At 38.6% G+C, this 27895-nt stretch overlaps 1 protein-coding gene and 1 pseudogene across 2 annotated transcripts in view; one reads left to right on the top strand and one right to left on the bottom strand.

Annotated features, from left to right (window-relative positions):
• DENND5B (DENN domain containing 5B) overlaps positions 1-27895 on the bottom strand; it is a 211543-nt gene that overhangs the window by 138396 nt on the left and 45252 nt on the right. The window lies entirely within an intron of this gene.
• LOC115839126 (RNA-binding protein 25 pseudogene) lies at positions 15495-17729 on the top strand (annotated as a pseudogene).

Here is a 27895-nt window from a genome sequence, read left to right as displayed (position 1 = left end):
AGAGTAGACCCCGCTCACCACAACTAGACAAAGCCCACGTGGGGCAACAAAGACCCAACAAAGACAAAAATTAATTAATTAATTAATTAAAAAAGAAGATAAAGTTAATCTTTCTTTAAAAAAGAATAAAACTGTTAGTAAAAGAATGAAATTAGAACACTCCCTAACACCATACACAAAAATAAACTCAAAATGGATTAAAGACCTAAATGTAAGGCCAGACACTATAAAACTCTTAGAGGAAAACATAGGCAGAACACTCTATGACATAAATCACAGCAAGATCCTTTTTGACCCACCTCCTAGAGAAATGGAAATAAAACCAAAAATAAACAAATGGGACCTAACGAAACTTAAAAGCTTTTGCACAGCAAAGGAAACTATAAACAAGACAAAAAGACAACCCTTAGAATGGGAGAAAATATTTGCAAATGAAGCAACTGACAAAGGATTAATCTCCAAAATACACAGGCAGCTCATGAAGCTCACTATCAAAAAAACAAACAACCCAATCCAAAAATGGGCAGAAGACCTAAGTAGACATTTCTCCAAAGAAGATAAAAAGACTGCCAACAAACACATGAAAGGATGCTCAACATCACTAATCGTTAGAGAAATGCAAATCAAACTACAGTGAGGCAACACCTCACACCAGTCAGAATGGCCATCATCAAAAAATCTACAAACAATAAATGCTGGAGAAAAGGGAACCCTCTTGTACTGTTGGTGGGAGTGTAAATTGATACAGCCACTATGGAGAACAGTATGGAGGTTCCTTAAAAAACTAAAAATAGAACTACCATACTACCCAGCAATCCCACTACTGGGTATATACCCTGAGAAAAACATAATTCAAAAAGAGTCATGTACCACAATGTTCACTGCAGCACTATTTACAATAGCCAGGACATGGAAGCAACCTAAGTGTTCATCGACAGATGAATGGATAAAGAAGATGTGGCACATATATACAATGGAATATTACTCAGCCATAGAAAGAAACAAAATTGAGTTATTTGTAGTGAGGTGGATGGACCTAGAGTCTGTCATACAGAGTGAAGTCAGTCAGAAAGAGAAAAACAAATATTGTATGCTAACACACATATATGGAATCTGAAGAAAAAAAAAGGTTCCGAAGAACCTAGGGACAGGACAGGAATAAAGACACAGACGTAGAAAATGGAGTTGAGGACATGGGGAAGGGGAAGGGGAAGTTGGGACGAAGTGAGAGAGTGGCAATGACATATGTACACTACCAAATGTAAAACAGATAGCTAGTAGGAAGCAGCCGCATAGCACAGAGAGATCAGCTCAGGGCTTTGTGTCCACATAGAGGGGTAGGATAGGGAGGGTGGGAGGAAGGTGCAAGAGGGAGGGGATATGGAGATATATGTATACATATAGCTGATTCACTTTGCTATACACCAAACTAACTCACCATTGTAAAGCAACTATATTCCAATAAAGACATTAAAAAAGAAAAAAAAGGAATAAAACTGCTAGAAACTTCCATGCGTAAGGGTTTTTGTGCGGATATAAGCCTTCAACTCCTTTGGATAAATAACAAGGAGTGTGACTAATGAATCATATGGTAAGGTATGTTTAGTTTTGTAAGAAACTGTCAAAATGACTTCTAAAGTAGCTATACCATTTTGCATTCCCACTGGCAATGAAGGAGAATTGTCAAGTGTTTACTTTTAACATTTATTAATTTATTTAGATATATTTATGTTGTCATGCTTGTCAACAGTGGCTCTGTTATCATTACAGTTACTTTTTGAGTTATTTGACAGATGGCTACATTGACTATAAAGGGTTATGTATAACTTCGTTACATATGTAACTAGACAAAATTATACACTGCCTACAGAAAACAATACTCTCTCTACTTTAATAAATAAACCAATGAGCTGTAACAATGAACCTCACATATTATTTTGAACTCTGAGAGTAACTAGGGATATGGACATCTCAGGAATGACTTTTACATAAGTAGCAGTAAAAATGATCTAATCTGTAGATTAGATAATGAGCTTTCTTAGAAGTGTCAAGAATCAGAAATTCTTACACTCACAATAGGAAGAGTTCTTAGAGATCAAACAGGGAATCACTTCCAAAGCCCTGACTGGTAATTTCTCCAGCTCAAGTAGTACAACCATTCACCCAGTGGCTGAAGGTGTATAGCTGGAATTATCCTTGACTCCTCTTTCCCTCTTATTCCCCACATCTAATCCATTGCTTCATCCTACTGATTTAACCTTCTATTTTTCTTAAATCTATCCAACTCTCTCCATCCCCACTGCCACTTCTCTAGTCCAATCCAATGTCGCCTCTCACCCGAATTATTACAAACATCATCACGTCCTGCTGCCAGGCTTACCACCCATCTCCCCCACTCCATAATGCAGCCCAAGAAATCTTTCTAAATATAGATCCGAGGTTACTCCCCTTCAGAACCCTTCAATAGTGCTTCATTATCCTAACTTTAAATCTCAAATTGCCTAACACTGCTTCAAAATTTTTCATAATCTGACTGCTTATATCTTAACCCTTTCTGCAAGATTTTCCATATCCTTTGTATTCTATACTCCAGCCGTGAGGAAATTACTAGCTGCTCACCATATGTACCTCGCTCCCTCAAATTAGCCGACTTTCACACATGCTGTATGTCTGCCACAAATACTTCTTCCAGTATTGCCCCCACTCCCCATCCCACCTGTAAATTCTTGGCCGCCCTTCAGATCTAAGCTTATAGTCATTTCTTCTGGAAAAGACTGCAGCTCTATGAGGGTAAGAGCTGTTCTCCACTGAATCCCCAGAGCCTACACAGTGCCTAGTATAACATGAATTCAAGGACCATTCACTAAGCAAATGAATAATTATGAACACAGGCTAGTGGAAAGAACATGAGTTGTTACTGACATTATGTAAAGATTTTTATCTTGTTTGTACAAATTTTAGAATAATAGTTTTGTAGTAGTATGAAGGTCATTTAGTAAGAATTTAAGACTTGCAATTATAATTATACCGAAATTATAAATTAAAATTATCATTACTATCATTGTAAAAGTATTTGTTTCTTTCACAATATTATGTAGAAATAGCTGAGAAATAACTAGGGAAGCTGCATTATGGATTTTGTGCTCCTGCATGACCATTCCAGATACTTATAATTTTGTAGATATACTTGTATAGTGGATAAATTTAATTGTCATAAATGTTTGTTAAATTGTACTTCTGTGAGAGAATATAAGAAGTCAAATTCTTTTAGGATGAATTCTTTCCTTCAACTTTTTTATTGTAGTAAGATACACATAACATAAAATTTACCATCTTAACCATTCTTAAGTATACAATTCCGTGGTATTAAATACATTTATAATATGCAACCATCACCACCACTCATCTCTATAATTCTTCTCATCTAGTAAATTGAAACTCTATGCCCATTAAACAATAACTCCTCATTCCCTCCGCCTCCTCAGGCCCTGGCAACCACCATTCTACTATCTCTATGATTTTGATTACTCTAAGCACCTCATATGAATAGAATCATAGAGTGTCTTCTCATGCCTGGCTTATTTCACTTAGTATAATGTTCTCAAAGTGTATTCATGATGCAGCATACTGAAGAATTTCCTTCCGTTTGAGAGCTGAGTTATATTCCACTGTATAGTATAAGCCAAATTTTACTTACCCATTTATCCACTGGTGGACACCTGGCTTGCTTCCTTGTTATAGCCATTGTGAATCATGCTGTTACGAACCTGATACATATATCTCTTTGAGACTCTGGCTTTCAATTTTTCTGGGTATATACCCACAGAGCTGGAATTACTGGATTATATGATGATTCTATTTTTAATTTTTTGAGGAACTACCATACTGTTTTCCATAGCAAGTGTACCATTCTACATTCTAACCAACAGTGCACAAGGGTCCAATTTCTCTACATGCTCACCAACATTTGCTGTTTTCTGGTTTTTTGATAGCAGCCATCCTCATGGGTGAGGGGTACTTTTAGGATAAGTTTTAAAGGCCTTTCCATTTTGCATGAATGAATGAACAAAAATCCAACAAACTCAAACTTCATTCAATTACATATAAATAATCAGTAGTTTGTCATTTAGAAAAACTATGTTACATGGACATACTTTTTTCAGTAAGATTAAACTTATTTTTTCACTAGGAACACAGTATTACTGGTAGTTAATAGACTGTTCACAATTCTATATCACCAACCAACAAATATATCCAGTTCTTTCTATGAGCTTAACCAAACTTATTAGGAATACAGAAAAATTATTAGTAATGGTTCTTCCCTCAGTGCTTATAGAAGAAATTCCTGGGAAGGCAATAATTCAAGCTGGCGAAGAGAGACAATTATATCACAAAAGAGAGGCTATACAGTATATTTTTACAGAATTTAAATATATGGTCTTTTTTTTTTGGTCACACCGTGTGGCTTGTGGGATCTTACTTCCCCAGCCAGGGATCGAACCCATGCCCCCTGCATGGAAGTGCGGAGTCCTAACCAATGGACCACTGGGGAATTCCCTAAATATACGTATTAAAGCCACTCTCTCAGAAAAATAATTCTTATGCTTACGATTATTTTTCACGGATATATATAGGTGTGAAAACTAGGTGTACAGGTTATACTTACTTCCTTTGTTCCTGAACTTGCTCCTTTCGATGACAGTGACTAAAATATATCATTTATTTATATTCATTTCCTCCAATGATGTACAACATATTTTCTGTGTTAGCATATCTCACTGCATCCTACTCAACCTAAAGGAGGTTAAGTCCAAACCATGGAGAAGCTTTGGCCTGTTATTTATTTTTTCCACTTCTTCATTAATTTGCTCTTTCATGATGGGTGATTTTAATCACTTTTCAGTTCTTTGGTTGCAGAAAAATACATTATTTGTATGTTCCTTCAAGACCCTTGATAAAATGACTACCATTACCCACCTGCCTACTCAAGAGCTGGCTACTGACTTGTATGTTATTTAAGTTTTATCATTTGTCTCTTGTACTGCCCAGCTTTAAGGCTATTTCTTTTCTTTTTTTTTTTTTAAGTATTTATTTATTTATTTGGCTGAGCCAGGTCTCAGTTGTGGCATGTGGGATCTAATTACCCAACCAGGGGTCGAACCAGGCCCCCCTGCATTGGGATCGCAGAGTCCTAGCCACTGGACCACCAGGGAAGTTCCTCTTTTCCTTTTTGTAATTAAAAAATATTTCAAACATAGAGAAAAGTAGAACAGAAATAATGAACACCTGTGTGGGTATATTCCACCTGAATTCAACAAATGTTAACACGTTGCGGTATCTGCTTCACAATTTTTTAAAACAGAAATAAAACGTTAGAGATGGAATAAAAGTCCCCTTTGTGCCCCTCCCTGGCCCCTTTAGGCCTGGAGCTTAGAACACCAGCCTGTCCTCACTTGGCCCATCCTCTTTCAGGATGCAGCTTAAATTATAAACTACCCTACTGTAGCCCACAGTGATTCCTGTTTTCCCTAAACCCAACCCACTTTATTTCCAATATAGGCAGATCTTTATTTTTTCTGTGAGTTCCCTCCAGCCTGAACTTACAATGGCCTGTGAGTAGGTAACGCCCTGACTACGCTGCTCTGTGTCTTAATTTAGTACTCCTGTTGCTTCCTTGGTCTTGAGACATAAGGTAAATTATCTCAGTGGAGGTGAAGGGCCATGAAATGTACAGTATAGTGCTGAGTGAGAAGTACACAGTTGGTAAAAGGAAGGATCTCTCTCTAACCACACAAGCTGCAGTTTAATAGTCTATTTCATTAACGGTTATATTCAGGGGTTGGTCTATAAGAGAATTCATTTCCCTTAGGAACAGTGTTATAAGGTGGTTAAGTCTCCCTATCTCCCCAGCCCTAAACTAGCAGGGGTAAAACACCTCACGACCCAGGCCAGGAAAGGTCAGAGCGCAGAGAAGATCAGGAGCTCTCAAACCCACAGCGGATGAAGGACTAGGGGGGTGAAGCATAGAGGCCGGAGTCAGATGAGACACTGTGTCTTTCGTCTCATACTCTCCGTATTTGCCGTTTCTCCCCCCTTTCCCATCCGATACTTCTGCTCCTCAGCTAATTACTCCCCCTCTTCCCCTCAGCTCGGCCCTGAATGCTAGGGTGAGAAGCCCGGGTTCCCAAGAGAGGATCTGTGGGCAGGCTCTGCACAAAAGGAAGAAGAAGAGAGCCTGGTGCACCGAAGCCTGGGAAGTCAGAGACCTCTTGGCTTCGGGGTTCTTTCCTTACATAGTTCACCTTGCTTTCTCATCTAGTCTGCAAGTCTGTCAACCAGAGACCGCTCTATAAACACATAAAATCTGATTCAAATATTTTAGAAAATAACTGCAAAAATGAGTAATTCATACCATACTAGACCTGAATAATCTTTAAAAGATTATACAGTCCACCTATGCCCCTGTCCCACCTGGAGCAAGCAAATCTTTCAAGTGACTTTTAATCAGCTTTTAGTACTGTATACTACCTTACCTTTTCAACCTAATTTAAAATCACCTGAATTCCATACTCACCGCATCCTACTCAACTAGCATGGATGGTTTGCAATTTTTTTCTTTTTTTTATCCATTTTGCTTCATGCTGTGCTAATTTAACCTCATCTTGGTAAACAAGAAAATGGTCCGCATTTGACAGACTCTACTTGCAGCAACTGCAGCTGGCCTGTGTGCAAACCAATTTTGTTCATTCTTCATCCTGGCAGGGAGCTCTGCCCTAGAATTGTTTTGGGACTAATCAGCATTAAACCTGTGTCAGAAAGGTTGCTGAAAGCAGCCCTAGAGCAAGGCCGCAGTAACAAGGCTGAGCAGGAAAGGGATTAGGACAAATGCAGCAGCTGTGTAAAAATCTGTGACGAGTTCTGCTTTTAACAGAAAAACCGGGGCTCAGCTTCTCTCCTGTGCCTTGGCACTTCTGTGGAAATGACTTGGAAAGAGGTTATGGAGAGAAAAGAGGTGCACCAAATCCACTCTATTTCTTCCTTTCTGGGATGATAGGTGCTTGGTGATGAGCCAGAAAATCTTACTTCAGATGGCAGCATACAGGAAAGAAACAGTAAATGCATCCTCTGCTAGTCTCTGTAGCTGAAAACACTGCATGGCTGTTCTCTGGGTATCTAGTGAGTTAGATGGCATGGTTTTCTACAGGATGAACTGAGATACAAGAAACAGGAGACATGCCTAACAAGATCCAAGGTAGATATAAACCAACTCTAACTTGGCCTAAAAACTTTAAGAATAAATTCCTCAACATCGGGCTTCCCTGGTGGCGCAGTGGTTGAGAGTCCTCCTGCCGATGCAGGGGACACAGGTTCGTGCCCCGGTCTGGGAAGATCCCACATGCTGCGGAGCAGCTGGCCCCGTGAGCCATGGCCGCTAAGCCTGCGTGTCCAGAGCCTGTGCTCCGCAATGGGAGAGGCCACAACAGTGAGAGGCCTGCGTACCGCAAAAAAAAAAAAAAATTCCTCAACATCAAATGATCAAATATTGGAGTATTATTTTTTCTACTAACCTGCTGGATTCAGTCTACACCTTTCAGTGTATCACATTCATTTTGTACCAGAATATGAATGAGAATCTAGTGTACTCAGTCAATCTTTCAATCCCTTAAGCTAGATAAACACTGCTTAATAACTTCACAAATACCCACCAAAGAAGGCCACTAAGCTTCCCATCTACCACCAGATCTGTGAGGCTGGTACAGAAGCCAAAAAAGAACAGACCATTTTTGTGTGATCACAGGAATTTTTGTATATATGGTTGCTTTTTGCGTGTCTGCTCACATAATTCTCATTAAATAACTAGGAAATCAGTAACTGCAACAGATGTGCATGTAAAGATTGAGGGTTTTTTTTATTACAGCTTTACTGAGATATGTTCATAACCCTAATATTCACCCTTTTAAAGTATACAACTGAGTGGTTTGGGGTATATTCATAGAGTTGTACAACCATCACCATTATCTAATTTTAGAACATTTCATCACTTCAAAAAAACTCTGTACCCATTAGTAGACAGAGTTTTTGATACAACAGCCATCCCTGTTAGCTATGAATGTTTGTTACCTATGAGGGAATTTCTTGGCCTTTGTCAATTGGAACATGGCAAAAAAAAAAAAAAAACTCCAGAGTGTTTAGACAACACTTAAAAAGTTTCAAAAAGTGTTTTTCAAATAAACTTTTTCTCTAGTCCAGTCTTACCCATGCACCAGTTTTGGAACATATCTTGCAGAAATAATTTATTTGCAGAAGAGTGAATAAACATTACCTAACAATGGATTTAAAAATGCACTGTGACCTCACTGCAAAAGCCAGTTTCCTGCAGATACTCTGTGTTGACACTCTTATTAATAAAATTAATTAATTAATAAAAATACGGTCTTACAGAGCTTTTCAACCTTGTTTCCCAAATATATGAAAACCATTTTGCATTTCTGTAGTTTCCACACCTATTATGAGTTAAAATGAAACACTTTCTTTTTTTTTTTTTTTTTTTTTTTTTGTGATATGAGGGCCTCTCACTGCTGTGGTCTCTCCCGTTGCGGAGCACAGGCTCCGGACGCGCAGGCTCAGCAGCCATGGCTCACGGGCCCAGCCGCTCCGCGGCATGTGGGATCTTCCTGGACCGGGGCACGAACCCGTGTCCCCTGCATCGGCAGGCGGACTCTCAACCACTGCGCCACCAGGGAAGTCCATAATGAAACACTTTCTAATCAAACAGCTAGCATAAGTTAGGCAAGTAACTGAACTGAAATAAATTTAGTCAGCAATGAAAAAAATAAAAATATAATGTGAGCCATACATATAATTAAAAATTTTCTAGTAGCTACGTTCTTAAAATAGGAAAAATAGGAAAAATTAATTGTAATGATATATTTTACTTAACCCAATGTATTCAAAATATTGCTTTAACTTGTAATCAATATACAAAAACGTCTTACTGAGATACCAAGGCTTTTTGAAATCTGGTGAGTATTTTACACCTACAGCACATCTCATTTTGCAACAGTCAAGTTTCAAGTGCTCAATAGCCATGTGTGGCTAAGTGGCTCCCACACTCAGCAGCACAGCCTTAGATTACTGAAGTTAGTTTCTCTTTCAATTCATCATAAAGGAGTGCCTTAGTTTAGGTACTCATCATCTCTGGCCCAGAATATACCAGTGGACTCCTAACTGGCCTCCTTGTCAATCTGGCCTCCATATTGCTGCCAAAATGATCTTCTTAATATGCTATTATGCTAGTCTGATCATTACAATCCTCTGCATAAAATCCTTCAGTGGCCCTTTAATGCTGAATAAAAATCCAAATTCCTTCTGCCTTTACAAATATTTTCACTCAGTTTAATACATTCTCCCCTCAATCCCTGCTAATTTAGCAAACATCTGCTCCTAGTTCAGTGACACAATCTCAGGGAAACGTTCCCCATTTCCTGCCAGGGAACATTAGGTGCACTCCTCTAAACCCCCTTTTTCAGCATCTATCACATTGTGCAGTGGAGTCAAATTTTACAAGGGTTTGGCTTCATGTAAGGCTAAAATCAGAGTCAAATTACCTCTGGAAACTTCCTAGGATACCATGGCCTTATTGGGAATTGAAATTTGCTGTACTCTGCAGTCCTAAATGCACCTTCCTCTAGGAGTAAGGCAGATCTCCATTTCACAGATGAGGGAAATATCAAATAAGTTATGACTGGTATTAAACTTTAATTAGTAGGGTTGCTAACATTATTCTTGATGTATCCCATAATCATCAGCACTACTTTTCCAACATTTTGTTAAAAAAAAAATCACTGGGCTTCTACTATCTAAGGAGGTTATTTTCTCTTTAATCTTCTTGCTTCTATTCTATCCCATTCTAATCATTAAGATGGATATTGGAATGATCGATTCTTCTGGGCAGAGTATTTCTTTGTATTTCTTTTTCCTCACAGATGTCTCCTCCTTCCCCCATCCCTCCACCCCTTTTTAGGTCAAGGGAGGTGGTAGCTAAGTCTTGAGACTATTGTAGGTGTGTGAGGAAGAGTACAGCAAAATTTTAAAAACATCTTTAAATCTCTAATGATTTACTACATCTGTTCAGTCCTTACCTGACCCCAGTAAAACAATGACAAAAGTATCTAAATATCTTTCCATTTTTAGGAGAAGAGGGAGCAGGGCCTGCAAGTAACCTGCAACTTCAAGTTTACTGCAGATAGCCTTGGCCCTCAGGACAACCTGTGGGTCAGTCATTCTGAGGCATAGAAAAGGACGGGAAGAGGCTAATGAATGCCCACAATCCCTGCTCCCCGGAAAAGCGCTGTTCTCAGATCTAGAATGGGTCTGTGAAACTCCCAAGCCTTGGGATAGAGGGGACCAAGGTGGTAGATTCCCTGAGACTGCTTACCATCCTCAGAAGAGAGAAGGTAAGATAAAATTGAACTAACCTTGCAGTTTTAGAGGACTTACGAGGCTGGCAGGAGGCAAGAAGGAGATTGCTTAGGCCATGCTGCTGCTGACCAGACGCTGGCACTTCAGTGGGAAGGCAGTGGTCCCAGCATATCTCTTAAACCATTCCACCAAAAGAGTGTTCTTTTTTTTTTTTTTTTTTTTTTGCGGTACGCGGGCCCTCTCACTGCTGTGGCCTCTCCCGTTGCGGAACGCAGGCTCAGCAGCCATGGCCCACGGGCCCAGCCGCTCCGCAGCATGTGGGATCCTCCCGGACCGGGGCACGAACCCGTGTCCCCTGCATCGGCAGGCGGACCCCCAACCACTGCGCCACCAGGGAAGCCCAGAAGTGTCCTTTTTGAGTTAATGTTTGGACATCTTATTAGTCTTTTTTGCCATAATTTTATTGTTCTTCATTTCCCTGACATAAACCCTTCCTTTAAAAAGTATATGAGGAGACGTACAACACTGTGAATGTACTAAATGCCACTAAATTGTACACTTTTAAATGGTCAATGGTTAACTTTATGTTATGGGAATTTTACCTCAATTTTTGAAAATGAAAATCAAGTATATGATAAGAAAAATACTGCAGGATTACCAAGGCCATCCTACTTTCCTTCACTGTGTGTATATGACACACTTGGCCCTATAATGTTGCCCAGGATTAGATCTTGAATCCTAAGACTGCTGTGATGGGCTCAGAGAGAAGAGATTATAATGTCAGAATACTTAGTGCCCAGGATGTGATTAAGCTCATTTTGTTCATCAGCAAAGTGGCATCAGAACGTTCTTTCTAGCATATTAAAGAACATGAATCCTAATTAACATCTTTAATAGCTCAGTAAGCCTCCTTGTTATACACCACTGAGCCTTTTTTTATCATCTCCAATTTTGAATCATATCTTAGAAACGTTGGTAGCAGAATATATGCAGTAAGGGATAAACAAATGCATGAAATTAAAAAAAAGAATTGGAAAGATACTTAGAAATATAGGAATAACTTACAAATTATATTTTTAATGAAATCACCTTTTATTAGGAAATTCTAAACATCTACTCCACTGTAATAAAATATCACAAAAAATGGCCACCAAAAATTCTTCCCTGCCCTGTATGTGTGCATGCTGCCTCTTCTATCAAAAGAAGGGTTCTATTTTCCTCCCCTTGAATCTGGGCTGGTTCTGTGACTTGCTTTAACCAGCAGAATGTGACAGAAGTGTCGCTGTGCCAGTTCCAGACCTAGCACTTAAGAGTCTTTTTTTTTTTTTTTTTTTACTTACTTAAGAGTCTTGACAGCTCCTGTTTTTTCTCTCTTAGAATCAAACCACCACATAAAGAGACATGGGCTAAACTACTAAATAATAATGAGATGGCATGGAGAAGCAGAAGAGGCCCACCTGGCCACTAGACATTTCAGCCACCTAAGTCAAGTGAGAGAAGCCATCCTGGACATCTAGCCAAATTAGCGACCCAAGTAGGCACTGGGTGAAACAGAAGACCTGCCTAGCTGACCCAGAGGATTGTGAGAAACAGTAAATAACTGCTGATTTAAGCCACTATGGAATACAGCATACACTGTTACACAGCAATAGATAACCGAAAAATCCACATACCCCCTAACCAATTTTCTTCTACAACCCTAGATTTAAAATTGGAATTGAATTTCTGCCGATAATAAATTGACCTATTACTTAGATGCCCAAAGAATCTTGAAACCTCTAGACTGAATATTTTACTAATTTTCAAAACCAAAAGTCCTTATATCTGACAAAGGATTCATCACCAGAATATTTAAAGAATTCCTATAATCAATAATTTTTTTTAAAAAGACAACCCATTTTTAAAAAATGGACAAAAGATCTGAACAAGAGAATAAATTTAATATATACAAAAAGTCAATAAGCCAATGAAAAGATACTCAACATCATTAGTTGTCAGGTAAAATACAAATTAAAACCACAATGAGACACCACCTCAAACCTACTAGAATGATCAAAATTTAAAAGACTTACCATACCAATACCAAGTATTGGTGAGGATCTTGACCACTTGGAACTCATACATTGTTGGTGGGACTATAAAATGGCAAAGCCACTTTAAAAAACTGTTGGTGAGTTTTATACCTAACCCATACACCTACAATTCTACTCCTAAGAAGCATATATCCACAAAATTATTTGCACAAGACTGTCAGCTTTACTCATAATAGCAAAAAAACTGGAAACAACTCAAATGTCCACCAACAAGCAGAAGGATATACAAATTGTAGTATATTCATTCAATGGAACACAACTCAGTAGTAAAAAGCAATAAACTGCTGATGTACACAACAACATGGATGAATCTCAGTGACACTTTGTTAAGCAAAAGAAGCCCAACAAAAGATTCCAGATGATGTTTAAGAACTAACCTATGGTTCTGTCAGCGGGAACCACCAACTTCCAGTAATTTGTAAAAAATGACCAACACAAAGGCAAATGAGAGGTACCTGCTACATGTTCTCTAAGCCTTTTAGAAAACATGGAGTTGTTCCTTTGGCCACATACATGTGAATCTGTAAGAAAAGTGATACTCTAGACATGGGGTACAGTTCAAAAAGGAATACCCCACAACTGTTAATATAGCAAAACAGGAATAAGTCCATCTAAAGAAAGCAGAGGAAGTACACAGCAAGTAAGTTTTTTGGAAGTTAGACAAAGAGGAAAATTATTTTTATAGCTATCTATCTAAGTTTGGAATAAATAAATGGAGCATCATTAATTAAGCCCTGTTGACATAAGAATAAATTAACAATATAATTTAATAACCTTGACATTTGGACCAAAGTACTTTTGGCTTGTAAACTTTCTGTAAAACAAGAAATAATTCCTCAAATGGGTGACTGGTTTTTTTAAGGACTCAAGAGATCTTCCAGCCTTTTAATAAATATTTATTGAATAGCTTATATGAATAAGATACTCTGCAAAGTGCTATGAAAGCAGCAAAGATTAAAAAAAAAAAATCCAGACTTCTGCAGTACTATTTCATAGTAATATCTCATAGAACTTATTCATTATAATATGAAGATTCATTATATACCATATGGAGGGGTGTAATGACTATTGCACCCATCAGATTCAACAAACGTTATGGTACTATCAGCAATCTGATGCTAGATTAATTGGCACACCATCCATAACGCTAATAATGAAGCAGACAATTGGGGCTATTCAAAATCTATCAGGATTTCTGGATCCATCAAGATTTCTGGATTACAAGCATACCATTAAAAATTTTTTTATTGTAATAAGATACAGTATCTGCTCTCCACCAAACTTAAAAATTAAACAGGGAGATAAAAAGTCATTTATTTCTCCTTAAGACCATGAGACCTATAATAGCTTATAAGACAATAACTGATAAAGAATATTAACGTTATGGAAGACTGAAACAAGAGATTACAGGGCTTAAATTAGGATGAATTTAAGTTTGTACAGATAAACCAACTGCACATTTCATACAAAAATTTATTTTTTTACACCCCTCAAATAAGTCATTAAACTTCTTTTCCAGTGACCTCATGAAATAATACATTCTATTTTTTTAAAGGCTTAATAATTAGAAAACAGTTCAACATACAATCTGCTTTCCTATAATTTATACTCTCTAGTCCCAGTTCAGTTCTCTAGAGCTACTGAGGTCCACATTCTCTTCTGTATGACTAGGCCTCAAATTTTCAAATTTGGTTGATATATTCACTAATCTCCTCTTCTAAGGAAGCACACCCTATTCATTTTATCATTCCTCAAGAAATAAAAAAGAAACATCACCATCCTATTCTCTATTCCCTGGATTCAGTAATTAAAAAAATTAAAAACCTGAGCACCTTTGGTCTGCCAGGCATTAATACTCTATATTGTATGTACTGGAGATATAGCAGTGAATAACAGACATAGTCTCAGTCTCACTGAATTAACTTTTTAGGGGATGTGCTCAAGTTAGTCAATATGTATCTTAAAATCTATCACCCTAGTTCAAGACAACATAAGTACAGTGGAACTATTCCGAACATAACATCACATACAACTAGTGCAACCTAGGAATCATACTGAACTGGTCATATTATTGAGTTATATTGAGCTTGCAGTCAATTTTTTTTTTTTAATGAATGTATTTATTTGGCCATGCCGGGTCTTTAGTTGCAGCACAAGGGATCTTTGTTGCGGTGTGCAGGATCTTTAGTTGCGGCATGCGGAATCTTAGTTGTGGCATGTGGGATCTAGTTCCTTGACCAGGGATTGAAACCAGGCCCCCTGCATTGAGAGCATGGAGTCTTAACCACTGGACCACCAGGAAAGTCCCAGTCAATTCTTTTTTTTTTAAAGTGAATTAAGTGATTACATGCCAAGAATATACTAGGAACTATGAATGTAACAACAAGAGAGTATACCTCTGCCCTCAAAGACTATGAAATCCCATAAGGAAGACAAACAAGTAGACGATTATAAGCAGTGAATTAAGTTATAAAAGAGGTCTATATAGAGTGCTAGGAGAAAGCAGTGGAAGAGTACTTAACTTGCAATATACAGAAGCAGCTGTCCTAAGCAATCTCTCCTTAACCAATAGCTTGGATTGAACTAACACTGTTTCTTCTGTAAAAACATAACGGCTGATGTCCACAGTAGGCCAAAAGTGCTCATAGCCAGTAGCACTTCCACATCTTGTACTTGAATTTGTTTGCCACAGCCATTCCCAACATGTTTATCCAGTTTCACATGATACTGAATTCATAATTTAATTATTAAGTAAATTATGAAATATGATTGTGAAAAGACTCATAATTTCTATGAAAATGAAGCTGAATACGTACATAGGCAAGCTGCTAAAAAAATAATAAGGCGGCCTGTGAGAGTAGGTGCTTTGGCACTAGTCTCCCGGCTAGCAGCGTGCAGAAATCTCGAGCTGGTGGAACCCCCTCATAACCTGGAGCCCAGAAGGCCGCGAAGACAGTACAATTTCCTCAGCGGCGGACCACTGTGGTAAGAATGTCTTTCCCCCCTCATTTGAATCGCCCTCCCATGGGAATCCCAGCCCTCCCACCAGGGATCCCACCCCCACAGTTTCCTGGCTTTCCACCACCTGTACCTCCAGGGACTCCAATGATTCCTGTACCAATGAGCATTATGGCTCCTGCTCCAACTGTCTTAGTACCCACTGTGTCCATGGTTGGAAAACATTTGGGAGCACGGAAGGATCATCCAGGCTTGAAGGCTAAAGAAAATGATGAAAACTGTGGTCCCACTACTACAGTTTTCGTTGGCAACATCTCTGAAAAAGCCTCAGACATGCTTATAAGACAGCTCCTTGCTAAATGTGGCTTGGTTTTGAGCTGGAAGAGAGTACAAGGCACATCTGGAAAACTTCAAGCCTTTGGATTCTGTGAGTATAAGGAGCCTGAATCAACCCTCCGTGCACTCAGGTTATTGCATGACCTGCAGATTGGAGAGAAGAAGCTACTTGTTAAAGTTGATGCAAAGACAAAGGCACAATTGGATGAATGGAAAGCAAAGAAGAAAGCTTCTAATGGGAATGCCAGGCCAGAAACCGTCACTAATGATGACAAAGAAGCCTTAGATGAAGACACAAAGAGAAGAGATCAGACGATCAAAGGGGCCATTGAAGTTTTAATACGGGAATACTCCAGTGAGCTCAATGCCCCCTCGCAAGAATCTGACTCTCACCCCAGGAAGAAGAAGAAGGAAAAGAAGGAGGACATTTTTCGCAGATTTCCAGTGGCCCCACTGATCCCTTATCCACTCATCACTAAGCAGGATATAAATGCTATAGAAATGGAAGAAGACAAAAGAGACCTGATATCCTGAGAGATCAGCAAATTCAGAGACACACAAGAAACTGGAAGAAGAGAAAGGCAAAAAGGAAAAAGAAAGACAGGAAATTGAGAAAGAACAGAGAGAAAGAGAGAGGGAGTGTGAAAGGGAACGAGAAAGGCGAGAACGGGAACGAGAAAGGGAAAGAGAACGCGAACGAGAAAAGGAGAAGGAACGGGAGCGAGAACAAGAATGGGATAGGGATCGTGACCGGACAAAAGAGAGAGATCGAGATCGAGATCGAGAGAGAGATCGGGACCGTGATCGAGAAAGGAGTTCAGATCAGAATAAGGATCGCAGTCGATCAAGAGAAAAGAGCAGAGATCGTGAAAGGGAACGGGAGAGGTAAAGAGAGAGAGAGAGAGAGAGAGAGAGAACGGGAACAAGGAAGAGAACGAGAGCGAGAAAGGGAACGGGAGCGCGCGAGAGAAAAAGACAAGAAGCGGGACCGAGAAGAGGATGAAGAAGATGCATATGAACGAAGAAAACTTGAAAGAAAGCTCCGAGAGAAAGAGGCTGCTTATCAAGAGCACCTTAAGAACTGGAAAATCAGAGAACGAAAGAAAACCCAGGAGTATGAGAAAGAGGCTGAAAGAGAAGAAGAAAGAAGAAGAGAAATGGCAAAAGAAGCTAAACGACTAAAAGAATTCTTAGAAGATTATGATGATGATAGAGATGATCCCAAATATTATAGAGGAAGCGCTCTTCAGAAAAGGTTGCGTGATAGGGAAAAGGAAATGGAAGCAGATGAATGGGATAGGAAGAGAGAGAAGGAAGAGCTAGAGGAAATCAGGCAGCGCCTTTTGGCCGAAGGGCACCTGGATCCAGATGCAGAGCTCCAGAGGATGGAACAAGAGGCTGAGATGCACAGACAACCACAAATAAAGCAAGAACCAGAATCAGAGGAAGAGGAAGAAGAAAAGCAAGAAAAAGAAGAAAAACGAGAGGAACCCATGGAAGAGGAAGAAGAGCCAGAGCAAAAGTCCTGTCTCAAACCAACTCTGAGGTCCATCAGTTCTGCCCCATCTGTTTCCTCTGCCAGTGGCAATGCAACTCCCAACACTCCTGGAGATGAGTCTCCCTGTGGTATTATTATCCCTTATGAAAATTCACCAGATCAACAACAACCTGAGGAGCATAGGCCAAAAATAAGACTGAGTCTTAAACTGGGTGCTTCCAATAGTCCTGGTCAGCCTAATTCTGTGAAGAGAAAGAAACTACCTGTAGATAGTGTCTTTAACAAATTTGAGAATGAAGACAGTGATGATGTACCCCGAAAAAGGAAACTGGTTCCCTTGGATTATGGTGAAGACAATAAAAATGCTGCCAAAGGCACTGTGAACACTGAAAAAAAAGCGCAAACACATTAAGAGTCTCATTGAAAAAATCCCTACAGCAATGGGTTTCCCTGGTGGCGCAGTGGTTGAGAGTCCGCCTGCCGATGCAGGGGACATGGGTTCGTGCCCCGGTCCGGGAAGATCCCACATGCCGCGGAGCGGCTGGGCCCGTGAGCCACGGCCGCTGAGCCTGCGCGTCCGGAGCCTGTGCTCCGCAACGGGAGAGGCCACAACAGTGAGAGGCCCGCGTACCGGGAAAAAAAAAAAAAAAAATCCCTACAGCCAAACCTGAGCTCTTTGCTTATCCCCTGGATTGGTCTATTGTGGATTCTATGTTGATGGAACGACAAATTAGACCATGGATTAATAAAAAAAAATCATAGAATACATAGGTGGAGAAGAAGCTACATGAGTTGATTTTGTTTGTTCTAAGGTTATGGCTCATAGTTCACCTCAGAGCATTTTAGATGATGTTGCCATGGTACTTGATGAAGAAGCAGAAGTTTTTATAGTCAAGATGTGGAGATTACTGATATATGAAACAGAAGCCAAGAAAATTGGTCTTGTGAAGTAAAATTCTTTTTACATTTAGAGTTCCATTTCAGATTTCTTCTTTCCCACCCTTCAAAGAACTTTAAATTTTTTTTTTTGTCTTCACAGACATTTGTGAGATCTGTAATTTTTTTTTTTAATGTAGAAAATGTGAATTTTTTTTGTCCTCTAATTTGTTAATGCCACGTGTACTCCCTTGGCTGTAAAGACATCTGAATCCTACCATGGTTCTCTTTATACTCACCAGGTAAAGATTACTGGTATGTTTTATAAGCCGCAGCTACTGTACACAGCCTATCTGATATAATTTTGTTCTGCTGATTTGTTCCTTGTAAATATTAAAATGACTCCCCCCAAATAATAATAATAATAAGCTGTCTAATTAGATACAGAAATACTAAAGAGTGGAATGGAAAATCATAAAAATCTAGAAGGATTTTGCACTCAGATTTCTTTGAAATGGCTTTAAATTCTCACTCTACTGTAAAGAAACGGAAACTAAAAATCATAGATGATTCATTATATGCGGGCTTTATAATAAGAGACATCATAGAAAATTATAGTCAGCAGATCCTTATTCAAAGGAAAAGCCTTGGTCCTAAAACAAACATTTATGAAATACACATAGTATGTTTTAAGAGAAAATGTTTAAAATATTCATGTAACTTTTCTTTATAGTTCTTCAGTCTTTTTGATTAATTGGTACAAACGACAGTGGAAAAAACTTCAAGTGTAACAGTCCCAAAAAGAGAAACAAGGATGCCAAGAGGGATTTCAGGATGCTGCTGTGTAAGGGATGATTAAAGATTAAACTTTAGGTCTGAAAAGGTGAAAGCTGAAAGGGGCTATGACCCAAGCCAACAAAATCAGCAACAGCATGAACAAAGTAGACCTGGATTTGTTTACCGAGCCCAGAAATGCTGGATAAAGGCAGCCTCTAACAGGCAGTTTTTTATTGGTAAAAAAATCACCCCCACTAGAAAATAAGCTCCATGAAAAGCAAGGACCTTGCCTGTTTTTGCTCACTGATCTACCCCTCTTACTAAGTGAGGACTGGAACGCCTGGAATGAAGTAAGCCCTCAATAATTCTTTATTTAAGGTTGGATGAATCAATCAAATGCGCTAACCACAACACACTGACATTTACAAAAGAAGGAATATCCTTCAAATTCGAGCAATGTTAAGCTTAAGAGAAGCAGAGGACAGTGTGACTTGACTCATCAAAAAATAAACTTAAGAGACCCAAGCATCCCTAAAATTTTCTAGTGTCCTTTCTCACTCCCTTCTTCTGGAGACCCTACTCTTCACCATTTCTCAGGCCTTTGACCCTGTTCTGTTAGGCTGAAGTGCTCCCTTCCCTTTTCCTTTCTTTATCTATTAAAATTCTATGCCTCAAAAGAAGATCTACAAACGGCTGATAAGCACATGAAAAGATGCTCAGCATCATTAGTCATTTGGGAAATGCAAATCAAAACCACAATGCAATGTCACTTCACATTCACTAGGATTAGGCTAAAATTTTAAAAAAAAAAAAAAAACCCTAGGGAATTCCCTGGAGGCCCAGTGGTTAGGACTCCACACTCTGCACTCTCACTTCTGAAGACCCTGGTCAGTCCCTAGTCAGGGAACTAAAATCCCACAAGCTGCGTGGGGCAGCCAAAAAAAACCAAAAAACAGAAGACAGGAACACGTGTTGGCTAGGATGTGGAGAAATTGGAATCCTCATATACTGCTGGTAGGAATGTAAAACGGTACCTTAGAAAATATTCTGACAGTTCCTCAACCCAGCAATTCCACTCCCAATTTCAATACCCAAAACTATTGAAAATATGTCCCCCCAAAATCCTGTACGTGAATATTCACAGCAGCATTATTCGTAATAGTCAAAAAGTAGAAACACTCAGATACCCATCGACTGATGAATGGAAAAATAAAATATAATACTTCCAGTACAATGGAATATTTGGCAATACAAAGGAATGAAGTACTAATATGTACCATAACATGGATGAACTTTGAAAATATTATGCTGAGATAAGTCAGACACATATTGTATGATTTCATTTATATGGATTGTGCAGAATAGGCAAATCTATAGAGACAGAAAGTAGATTTGTAGTTGCCAGGAGCTGAAAGGAAGGAAGAATAGGGAGTCAACACAGATATGGGGTTTCTTTCTAGGATAATGAAAATGTTCTAAAGTTGATCTGTGCTTATGGTTTCATAACCCTGTGAATATACTAAAAGCCACTGAATTGTTTGCTTTAAATGGTATGTTTGGTATGTGTACGGTACGTGAATTACATCTCAATTAAACTGTGTTAAAAGCTCTATGAGTACTTTAAGGGCAAGTTCAAATATGATCCTCCCCCATTTCTTACCTTTCCTAGCAAAAATTAATAATTTCCTCTACACTGTCAAAATAGTTGTTATTATAGTTTGTTAGTTATATGTTACCTATATTAGAGCACAAGCTTCTGAACAGTAAAAAGTTTTTACTCTTCTTTGCATCCACTTTCCCAAGACCTAAGGCAGTGCATTACATAGAGCAGATACTCAATGTATCTTTAGTGTACTACAGAATTAATTACCCTCAAAGAGTAACATAGGCAAATAATGAGTGAAATTAAACATATTGAGTCAAATTTACCTGTTAAAAAGTCAAAAATGGTTAAGTGTTATTCTAGGATTCATCTCTTCAAGTGATAGCATGGATGGGGTGGGAAGTTCTGATGGCAGAAGAAAATGGACTAGATAGGTATACTCTGCACCTAAACCAGAAAATACTGTCAAATCCTATGATTTTCTTGTCTGAAGTTTACCAATGCCCCACGGCTACATATTCTGGTGTTCCTGAGTTTTACCATCTTTCTTTCCCTTGAAATAGCCACTTGCTCAAATAATGCACGAGTTGCAGTGTTTTACAATAATTTACACAAGGTAGTATTCCTGGGAAAGATTTACAGTCTTTTTGAATCAGTCTCTCCACAGATTAGAGCACACTAAAGAGACACCACCAAATGCAATGTGTGGTATCCTGGATTGGGCAGAGGAACAGAAAGAGAAGAGCAGTGGAAAAATTAGTGAAATCCAAATAAGAGTCTGTAGTTTAGTTAGCAGTATTATGCCATGGTTAATTTCTTAGTTTTGATAAATGTACCATGGTTATGTGGAACGTTAACATCTGGAGAGGTGGATAAAAGGTATACAGGAACTCTGTAGTGTCTTAGAAACTCTTCTGCAAATCTAAAGTTATTTCAGGGACTTCCCTGGTGGCGCAGTGGTTAAGAATCCATCTGCCAATGCAAGGGACACGGGTTCAAGCCCTGGTCAGGGAAGATCCCACATGCCGCGGAGCACCTAAGCCCATGCGCCACAACTACTGAGCCTGCGCTCTAGAGCCCGTGAGCCACAACAACTGAGCCCATGTGCCACAACTACTGAAGCCCAGGCACCTAGAGCCTGTGTTCCACAACAAGAGAAGCCACCACAATGAGAAGCTGACACACAGCAATGAAGACCCAACACAGCCAAAAATAAATAAATAAATATATTAAATAAATAAAGTTATTTCAAAGTAAAGTGTTTTGCTTATTATTTTTTTTAAAGCAGACTCTCTACTGTGGAGTAACGTAAAATTAGATATACTCATCTAAAGTTCGTTCACGTTTATTCAACAAATGTTGTGTACCTGCTATGAACATAAGATCATGGGATGAATATGTGAACAAAAAACAAAGATTTCTGCCTTGTGGTGCTTGTATTTCAAGTAGGAGAAGCAGACAATAAATAATAACTTTAATAAGTAAGTTATGTGGTGTGTGAGAAGGTAATAAATGCTACGGAAAAACACAACAGTAAAGCAGTGTTGGGAGATCGGAAGTGGGGGAGGGAAGGAAAGATGGATTTTTTAAAATAGTGGTGTGGAAAGGCCTCACTGAGAAGAGGACATCTGAGCAAGACATGAGGGGGAGCAGGCCAAAGGATACCTGGAGGAAGAGCATTCCAGGCAACGGGGCAGCTAGAGCAAAGGTTCCAAGACTGGAGCGCGCCCAGCTTGTTCAGGAAGCGGTACCACAATCAGTGAGAAGGCAGCACAGAGTGAGGGGTGAGTGGGAGGGGAGAAGGTGAGGCAGGTTTCAGGAACCAGACCACAGGAGAGCTTTGGCTTTTCCTCTGAACAGAATGGGGACCACTGGAGACTGCACAGAGTACTGTGCCCCAACTTAATGTTTTAAAAGAATCGCTCTGGCAGTTGTATTAAAAATACTCTTTACTCAACATCACCTATGTGGTATTCTCGCCAAAAAATGTTTAGCCTGAACCTAACCATGAGAAAACAATAAGGTAATTCCAGAATATGGGACATTCTACAAAGCAACAGCCCTGAACTCTTTAAAACAGTCAGTGTCATGAAAAACAAAAAAAAGGGTGAGGGGAACTATTTTAAATTAAAAGAGCCGTAACGACCAAGCAAAATGAACCTCGACTGAAATCCTTAAAAGGGGTGTATATTAGTTTTCTATGGCTGCTATAACAATATCACAAACTGTGTGACATAAAACAGAAATGTAATGCCTCACAGCTCTGAAGGCCAGATATCAGAAATCAGTATCACTGGCTGAAAGCAAGGTGTTGGCAGGGCTGTGCTGCTTCTGGAGGCTCTAGAGGAAAATCTGCTCCTGGCTTCTGGTGGCTGCTGGCATTCCTTGGTTTGTTGGCTGTATCACTGCAATATTTACCTCTGTCTTTACATCCCTTCCTCCTGTGTATGCGTGTGTGTGTGTGTGTGTGTGTGTGTGAAATCTCTCTCTGCCTCCCTCTTATAGGGACACATGTGAAAAGCATTTAGAGTCCACCAGGATAATCCAGGATAGGATAATCTCTCCATCTCAAAATTGTGAATTTAATCACATCTGCAAAAATACTTTTTCCAAGTAAGGTAACATTTAGGTTCCAGGAATTAGGATCTGATATTTTAGAGGGCTATTATTCAGCCTACTACAGAAGGGAAAGGTATAAAAGATGTTTCTTAGACATTAGATGATACTGAATTAACATTAATTTTCTTAGATGTGATAATAGGATTGCAGTTACAGGATAATATCCTTGTTCTTAGGGGTTATATATTGAAAGAATCAGAGATGAACTTTCATAAAACGTGTAACTTTCTTTCAAATTGTATAGCAAAAACAAATACACATATATATAGAGAGAACACTCACTAGATAACTTACAAATGTAGCAAAATGTTAACAACAGGTGAATCTAGCAGGAAGGGTTTATGGGTTTTTATTATACTATTCTTTCAACTCTTCTATAGATTTGATATTTTTCAAAATAAGAATGTGCAGGAAAAAAAATTTTAAGTATACACTAGAGGGGGCAAAGGAAGAAGCAGAAGACTGTAGAAGCTGTAATCTAAGCAAAAGATGATAGTAACTCTAACCAGGGTGGTAGCAGTGGAGTTGGTGAGATGTGGCTGGAGTCTGGATGTATTTTGAAGGTTGAGGCAGTAATTACTGATAGACTAAACAGAGTGTGAAGTGTGAGAGAAAGAGAGGAATCAGGAATGACTCCAAGGCTTTGAGACTGACCTACCATCAACTGAGAAGGGGAAGAATACTTTTTATAGGAAATAACAGAATTCCAGTTTTGGACATACTACTTCTGAGATACTAATTCAAAACGGAGATGTTAAGAAAGCAGTTAGATAAAAGTCTGGATTTCAGGAGAAAACTCTAAGCTAGAGATATAAATTTAACATTTAATCAGTAGAGTGCTAATATAAGATTATACTGAAGTCATGATATTGGACTAGATCACCAAAGGAGACAGTTACAGCAACCTATAAAATCACAAAGTGGTACACATCAGGGCAGAAAAGAACCAAAGAAAATTTTATAACCTCAGTCATCCTAAGATTGGATGGAGCTATCAGCATTTCTTTAAGGAAACTGATCCACTGAAGGAAGCCCAGACTACTTAAATGTCTTGAAAGATTTTCTGGTTCCCCCAAATTTTACAATATATACTGCTATATAGCATTCCAAGTCCTACAAAAAGAATTAAAACATCCATCACTCAAGAGAATACCTTTTAAAAAAATGCCCAACACAAAATGATGACAATTTTTATTAAGAATCTCTTATATTACATTTTTAAAACACAAAGTATATACAAATATATAAAGTATATAAAACAGGGATAGCTATATTTGCCTTATCAGTAGTCATTGCTTTGAATTCTGCACCCTCCAAAAAATCCATTTAGCACAACTGCCCTTCCTCTATTTTCTTTAAAAATATTTATTTATATATTTGGTTGCACCGGGTCTTAGATACAGCAGGCAGCTCCTTAGTTGTGGCACATGGGCTTCTTAGTTGTGGCATGCCAACTCTTAGTTGCAGCATGCATGTGGGACCTAGTTCCCTGACCAGGGATTGAACCTGGGCCCCTGCATTGAGATCACGGAGTCTTTTATCCACTGTGCCACCAGGGAAGTCCCGCCCCTCCTCTATTTTATTATTGCTTCCAAAGAGACAATCTAGAACTTTTGTGTTATGCAAACTAAACACTATAGCACTGTAGTTCAATTTTAATGAAATTTAATACAATGAGACATTAACTAAATGGAAACAGACTAGTAACATATCTAAGGAGGAGCAACAGTTTTGTTTTTTCTCCCCCGGTAGAAGGAACCTTGTTTTTTAATTTAATTTAATTTAATTTTGTTTTTTAACTTAGGAGGTGCAACAGTTTAAAAACAATATGTGGATTTTCGTTTCAGGATATTCGTGAAAAATCTCACACTGTATACAACATTTTGAATGTACATACATTTTTCTAGAAAGAAGGTTCAAACATTTTATTACATTTTCAATGGGATCCACGATCTCAACATAGTTTAAACTTTCAGGCTTGAAAATTAACATTGCTAGAGATCTGAAAATCGAAGCACAAACTGAATGTGTCAAAATTAAAAATTTATTGGATTTTAAAAATAGAATACACACTTTCACATCTTTAAAAGCAAGTACACTGATGATAAGGGAAATCTGTCAAGTTCAAGTCATGTTTAGACACCATGAAAATTTTCTTATGAAAACATGCTCCAAAGAAATTCCTTAACAGAACAAGTACATTTACTTCTGAAAACTTTAAACCTTAAAGGAACAGACGCCTAAGACCTTACATTTAAATTCCTGTTCTCAATTACCAGTGAGATTAGCTAATTCCCCCTGCTTCTAATAATCAGCCAAGATTTATCTCCCATTTTACTTCAGGCATCTAAAAAAGGCTTTTAAATTAGAGAAATAGGTAAAACCGAGGAAGGTCCTCAGTAAAATGCGTAAAACATGAAAGAGAAGAAGAAGCAGAAACAGCCTTAATCATTATTTTCAACTTGGTTCAGTTTATTCAGTATTCAAAGAAATTCATACTTTCTTGTTAAAAAGTGTGTAACTACTTTTTTTTTTTTTTTTTTTTTTTGCAGTACGCAGGCCTCTCACTGTTGTGGCCTCTCCCGTTGCGGAGCACAGGCTCCGGACGCGCAGGCCCAGTGGCCATGGCTCACAGGCCCAGCCGCTCAGCGGCATGTGGGATCTTCCCGGACTGGGGCACGAACTCGTGTCCCCTGCATCGGCAGGTGGACTCTCAACCACTGTGCCACCAGGGAAGCCCTAAAGTGTGTAACTACTTTTAACATTAAACATAAAAGCTGACTTAAAGTCTCCTCAATTATTTACACAATACCTAACATTTATATTCTAACTAAGTGGTAAGAATTGTTCTTAGCACTTTATTTGTATTAGCTCACTTAATCCATGTATGTGTATACATATCTTTTATTTTGTTTTGTCCTTTGCTGAGGCTTGAACTCCCTGGGCTGACAAAAAATACCTGTATCACATCCTAATTATACCCAAAGGTTCACTTTGGGGTTTGATTCAGAAGTGTGACTTCCCCAAGAAGAGCCTTCCAAGTCCTGAATCCTGGCATCAGAGCTGTCACTGGTCTGGACTAAAGGTCTAGTGTGGCTCTGTTCAACCTGGGATTACATTCTTTCCAGGATGAATGTAAGAATCTCTTTCAGTTCAAAACTCAAATATCGAATGGACCCCGCAACTGCCTTGATCTCTCCAACAGAAAATGACTTCCTATGCCCATTTCCCTCATCATAATAAACAATCTAGACCTAGCCTAAAAATAAATCAAAGCAGAAAGATACTTCTAAGCTACCCATTTGGGGACCATGAAGGTCTTCACTCTGACCTGAAAGAGAATTACTTTACTCAGGTTATATTTATAAAAGACTGAATAATAATGAAAAGTGCATATTTTACAACAGTCAGTGAAAGAACAGGATAAAAGGATATATAAGGTAGGAGAAAAACTATATAAAATCACATTAAAAACAGAAAGGAAATACAATGAAATATTAACAATCGCTGTGGCTGGGGTTTACACTTCTAAAATATTTTTTTTTTTATTTTCTAGTTTTTGTTATTAACTTAGCATTAATTTGTGCTTTTTAAATATTTATTCTCAAATTATAAACTATATATATGACCTATAAAATAACTAATCTAGATAGTTAGCTTTATATTAGAGTATATTTGTTTATCCCATATCAAAATGTTATTTCCTAAACAGGTTGTCATCCTATAACTATTTTCTGATCGTTTTCCCGAAACCTTACCAAAACAAAGCTCTCTTATAATCTTTCTCCATTTTGTTTTCAACTCCTCCCTCAAAAATACATATTTAGTGGGAATCAGGATTTTCTGCTCAGAGTGTAAAATCACTCTAGATTTAAAAGCAACATTGGGCTTCCATGGTGGTGCAGTGGTTAAGAATCCACCTGCCAATGCAAGGGACACGGGTGTGAGTCCTGGTCCGGGAAGATCCCACAGGCCATGGAGCAACTAAGCCTGCGAGCCACAACTACTGAGCCCACGTGCCACAACTACTGAAGCCTGTGCACCTAGAGCCTGTGCTCCGCAATGAGAAGCCACCGCAATGAGAAGCCCACGCACCGCAGTGAAGAGTAGCCCCCGCTAGCCACAACTAGAGAAAGCCCACGCACAGCAACGAAGACCCAGTGCAGCCAAAAATAAATAATAAGTTTATTTAAAAAAAATTTTTTAAACCTTGTTTATACAAAATAAATAAATAAATAAAAATAATAAAAGCAACATTATAACCCCACATCTAAAAGCCCCTGGAATAGCAGAAAACATTGTTGAATGTGTATTTCCTGTACACTAACTTAAGTATCTTTGTCCTATTAAAAAAAATGGCGATATCTGATTGATACATTCAACAACAGCAACCAAAATCTATGTTGAGTTCACAGTTTGCAAAGTGAATTTCCAAAAATATCACATTAACACATTCAAGTTTAGTTGGCAGAGACACATCTGCAATGTTTAACAGAAACAAACAGCCTAAGATTGGCACATGGAGAATGGCAGCTCTGAGTTTATCTCCTTCCAGCAAATGTGCTTCATTAGCCATTGTGCTTTTTTCCTTCAAAGACTCTCTCAGGTCACTGCCACATTTCTTCCTATTAGGCAAGTTAGTACTGAGAAATGGTGCCTAAAGCTAAACAGATATAGATATGTATATATATCATCAGTCTGTGATCCTGGCAA

Source organism: Globicephala melas, chromosome 10, assembly GCF_963455315.2.
Source record: "Globicephala melas chromosome 10, mGloMel1.2, whole genome shotgun sequence".
Lineage (NCBI taxonomy): Eukaryota > Metazoa > Chordata > Mammalia > Artiodactyla > Delphinidae > Globicephala > Globicephala melas.
This window is presented reverse-complemented; position numbering and strand designations above follow the sequence as displayed.